Source organism: Loxodonta africana, chromosome X, assembly GCF_030014295.1.
Source record: "Loxodonta africana isolate mLoxAfr1 chromosome X, mLoxAfr1.hap2, whole genome shotgun sequence".
NCBI classification, from domain to species: domain Eukaryota; kingdom Metazoa; phylum Chordata; class Mammalia; order Proboscidea; family Elephantidae; genus Loxodonta; species Loxodonta africana.
This window is the reverse complement of record NC_087369.1, coordinates 174626685-174632388: the sequence shown is the minus strand read 5'-3', so window position 1 is coordinate 174632388 and position 5704 is coordinate 174626685.

Genomic DNA, 5704 nt, shown 5'->3' with positions numbered 1-5704 from the left:
CAGTCTCTCCAGGGAATGGTGCTTAAGGGTTCCAGGCAATTCAGGTCTGGCAGCTTCTCGCAGCTTCTGAACCATCTGTCCCACCCCCTGCTGCTCAGTCTGATTTCTAATTTTGCTTTTGATGTTCAAGGCTCCTAGCTTGTCACATATATAATTGTCTCACTCGTTTTTTTGGGTCTTTGTTGTAAGAGGGATCACCAGAAGTCTGACTACTCTGCCATCTTGGCCCCGCCTCTTCATTTTAATTTGTTGACTGCTGCTTCCATGGGCATTGATTTTGGGTCCAAGTGAAATGAAATTCTTGACAACTTCAGTATTTTATCCATATATGATAATATTGCTTATTGGTCCATTTGTGAGGATTTTTTTCTTTATGTTGAGGTGTAATCCATACTGAAGGCCGTGGTCTTTGATCTTCATAAGTAAGTGCTTCAAGTCCTCTTTACTTTCAGCAGGCAAAGTTGTGTCATCTGCATATTGCAGGTTGTTAGTGAATCTTCAATCCTGATGCCACATTTTTCTTCATATAGCCCAGTTTCTTGGATTACTTGCTCAGCATCCAGAGTGAATAAGTATGATGAAAGAATGCAGCCTTTACTGACTTTAAACCACTCAGTATCCCCTTGTTCTGTTCAAACGACTGCATCTTGGTCTATGTATGGGTTCCTTATGAGCACAATTAAGTGTTCCGGAATTCTCATTCTTTGTAATGTTATCCATAACATTGAATGCTTTTCCTTAGTCAGTTTAAAGGGTCCTCGGAAGAAAGGCCTGGTAATCTACTTCAAAAAACCAGCCATTGAAAACCCTATGGAACACAGTTCTACTCTGATACACATGGGGTCACCATGAGTTGCAGCTGCCTTGATGGAAACTGGTACTGGTTCAATATTCTTTGAGGTAGGTACTGTTTTTATCCCTGTGAAGTACATTGATTTTTTCAAATGTTACACTTGCATTCCTGTCATAAACTCAATTTATGTATTATTATTTTCATACACTTCTGGATTTGGTTAGTGAACATTTTGTGTTTAGGTTTTTTACATCTATATTCATAAGAGAGTTTGGCTTGTAAAAATTTCTTCGTTCTAATGTCCTAGCAGTGTTTCATTCTGTTGTACTAGGTTCACTATGATCTGAAATCAACTTGACAACACCTAACAAGAACAACAGCAATATCCTAGTCATGTTTTGGTATGAAGCTTACGTTGGCCTCAGAAAACAACTTTATTCTGTGGAATTGGTTGTGTAAGGTTGGTGTTATATCTTCCTTAAATATCTGGTAGAAGTTAATAATGAGGTCATCTAGGCCTTAATTCTTTTCAAAGGAGTTTTAAGTTACAAATTTAATTTCTTTAACATTATGGTAGTATCTGATTTTCTATTTTGACCTGAGTCAATTTTGGTAAGTTGTATTCTTCTAGCAATTTGTGCATTTTAATTATGTTTTTACATTACTGGCATAAAGTTTTCCCTAGTATCTTACCATAGTTCTAATATCTGTAGGATCTGGAGTTATGTTCCTTTTTTTCATTCTAAACTTTATTTGTGCTTCCCTTTTTTTCTTCATCAGTCCTACTAGGGATTTATCAATTCTGATATTCTTTTCAAATAAACAACTTTTGGCTACGTTGATCCTCTTTATTGTATGTTTGTTTTGTTTTGCTTTTCCAGTCTTATCTTTCTTATTTAATTCCTTCCACTTTTTTCGTTTAATTTGTTCTCCTTTTTCTAACTTTATGAGATGATGCTTAGCTCACGAATTTTCAGCTTTTCTTCTTCACATTTCCTTCTAAGAATGGCTTTAGCTGTATTCCACAGGTTTTGATATGTCATATTTTCAGTATTATTCAGTTTATTGATTTAGCCATATCACCATTCCTATGATTAATTTTTTTTTTAAATTTTTATTAAGCTTCAAGTGCACATTTACCATTCCAATCAGTCTGTCACATGTAGGTTTACATACATCTTACTCCCTTCTCCCACTTGCTCTCCCCCTATTGAGTCAGCCCTTACAGTCTTTTTTTGCCAATTTTGCCATCTTCCCTCTCTCTCTATCTTCCCATCCCCCCTCCAGTCAAGAGTTGCCAACACACTCTCCAGTGTCTGCCTGATTTAATTAGCTCACTCTTCTTCAGCACTATGATTAATTTTTGATAGGTATATTTTTCTCCATCCTTTTACTTTCATCCTTGTGTATCTTTATATTTTAGGTGTGCATCTTATATGCAACATATAAAATCTGTTGCCATTGAGTCGATTATGACTCACAGTGATCCTATAGAATTGAGTAGAACTGTTCCATAGGGTTTCTGAGGACCAGCTGGTGGATTTGAACTGCTGACCTTTTGATTAGGAGCCTTTTGGTACCTGAATGTATTGGTATGCTAATATTTTAGTGCTACAATGTATTATTTCTAAAGATTTATGTTTTATTCTTTATTAGATCAAATGCCCTCTAAGATTTTTAAAAAATCAGTTGCAAGAATTTCTTTATGAACTTTAGAATAAACTTGACAGGTTTTATTTTAAGGAAATTCTACTGTAACTTTTATTAGGATCACACTGAATTGCAGATAAATTTGGGACCATTGGTATTTTTAAGGTAATTAGCTCTTTCCAGCCAAAAACATGCTTTGTTTCCATTTGTTAAGTTCTTCTTTTTGGTAATTTTTTGTTCAAAGTAAACTTTCTCAACGTAGTAAAACATATAAAAATGCAAAATCATAAGCGTGCAACTCAATGATAAATTATCAAATGTGTAAACATTTGTACCCACCATGTGGGTAAAGAAATAGAATATTGCTAGCACCACCAAACCATCCTTTCATGCCTTTTCCCAGCCACTGTCCATACTCCCCTCCCTAAAGATAACTAACATGCTGATTTCTTATTCCACAGATTAATATCATCTGGTTTTGAACATTAAGTGAAATAATACAGTACGTGCTCCTTTGTGTATGGCTTCTTTCGCTCAACATAATATCTTTATGATTCATTCATGTTGTTGAAATAGCTGTAATTTTCAATGCTGTATAGTGTTCTATAAACCACAATGTAAATAGCAATTCTACTGTTGATGGACCTTTGGAATGTGTCTAGTTTTACACTACTATAAGTAATATTGCAGTAGAACATTCTTAGGCATTTATTTTTGTGAACACATTCCCTCATCTCTGCTTGTATATCTAGGAGTAGAATTGCTGAGTCATAGGGTGTAAATATGTTCAACTTATCAGATATTCTCAAAAGATTTTCTTAAGTTTTTGCACTGATTTACATGTCCACCAGCTGTGTATGAGCGTTTCCATGGCTTTCCATCCTGGTCAACACTTGGTATTGTCATACTTTTAAATTTGAGCCATTCTTATATACATGTACGTCAGACTAGTTCAAATTTGCATTTTCCTGATTACTTACGAGCTTGATCGTCATTTCATATGCTTATTTGCCATTTGGATGTCCTTAGCATTTTTTTGAAAAGCCTATTCAAATCATTTGTACACTTGTCTACTCTGTTGTCTCTAATTTTCTTACTGATTTGTAGTATTTATATTCTAGTGCTTTGTTAGATATATATATATTGCATATATCTTCTCCCCGGTCTGTGGGGCTTGCCTTTCACTCTCTTAAGATTGTCCTTTGATGAAAGGAGGCTCTTAATTTTAATGTAGTCTAATTGATCAGCCTTTTATTTTATGGCTAGTACTTTGTTGGTCCACTTAAGAAATCCTTGCCTACTCCAATATTGTGACAATATTCTATGTTACCTTCTAAAAGGTTTATTGTTTTACCTTCAGGTTTACACACACACACACACACAAAATGCAACTGGAATTGATTTTAGTGTATGATGTGAGATGGAGAAATACCACAAGTGGATGGCTTTAACAAAGAAAAATTTATTCTCTCACAGTCTAGGAGGCTAGAAGTCTGAATTCAGGGTGTTGGCTCCAGGGGAAGGCTTTCCGTCTCTGTTGGCTCTGGGGGAAGGCCCTTGTCATTAATCTTCCCCTGTCGAGGAGCTTCACAATGCAGAGACCCCGGGTCCAAAGGATGAACTATTCTCCTGGCTCTTGTTTCTTGGTGGTGTAAGGCTCCCATGTCTCTCTGCTAGCTTCTTTTTTTAATATCTCAAAAGAGATTGACTTAAGACACAACCTAATCTTGTAGATTGAGTCCTGCCTCATTAACGTAACTGCTGCTAATCCCATCTCATTAACATCATAAACCCAGTGCCTGGGGGTGGGGAAATTAACATCATAGAGGTACGGTTTTACAACACCTAAGAAAATGAAATCAGGTGACAAAATGGTGGACTATCACACAATACTGGGGATCATGGACACAATTCAATCCGTACGTAATGAGTCATTAATTTTTATGTGGCTATTCAATTGATAAACAATTAATTACAAAATCTTTTAATAAATCTTGATAAGTAATCTAGTAGTGTAATTCCTTTAAGCTTTGTCCATCTCTTAAATTTTAGAATCAGCTTTTCAATTTCCACAAAGAAAGACCTCTTGGAATTTTTATTGCAATTGCACTGAATTTAAGGATCAATTTGGAGAAAAGTGTTATTTTTACAAAATGTAGTCTTCCAATCTGTGAACATGGTATATCAACCCACTTATTTAAGTTTTTATTTTTCACTCAGTATTTTTATGTAGTTTGTTGTGTAGAAATCTTGCACAGCTTACTTTGTATTTATTCTCAAGTATTTGGTGTTATTTGATGCTACTGTAAAAATTTTATTTTTCAACCATTTTGTTCTGGTATATAGAAATAAAATTGATTTTTGAATATTCTTGTACTCAGAAATATTGACAAATCCATTTCTTAATGGTACTGATTCATCTGTGGATTCTTTTTCATTTTTTAACCAATGTAGTTATGAAATATGCAAATAACTATTTCTATTCTTTATTTCCATTTTTTAAATGTATTTTATTTTCCCCCTGCCTTAATTGTATTGCCTAAAATCTCCAGCATAATGCTGAATATGAGCGATGCTCACAGGCGTCCCTATTTCATTCATGATCTTATGGTTAATGTTTTCATCATTTCACCATTAAGTATGATTTTCCCTGTAGGTGTTTTGCAGATATTCCTAATCAGATTAGGAAAGTTTCTAATTTTGGTTTGCAAAGACTTTTTCTGATGAATGGGTGTTAGATTTTATCATATGATTTTTTTTCCTGCATCTATTGAGTTGATCATATGATTTTTTTCCTTTATTCCCGTAATGTGGTAAATCGCATTAATTGATCTTCAAGTGATAAATCTGCCTTTTTTTCCCCTTAGAGTAAACCTTGTTTGTTCGATTATTTTGCAACACAGTATTAGATGTGTGTGTGTGTGTGTGTGTGTGCTTTAGAATTTTTGCATCTGTGTTCATAAGTGAAATTTGGCTGTGGTTTTCTTTTTTTTGGTCAACCTTTCATTAGGTTTTGGTATTAAGGTTATGTTAGTTTCAAAAATGAGTTTGGATGCAAAACATTTTTTTTTTACACTGGAAGAGTTTAAGATTGGTGCTATTTATTTTTTGAATGTTTAGGGAAATTAGCTAGCAATGACGTTTGGGCCTCAAGCTTTCTTTTGGGAGGGTCTTTAGTTAATGATTCAGTATCTACATTATAGATATTACCATATTTTTATGCAAACAACATGCACTTTCTATGTTTTTTTGCCAATCACA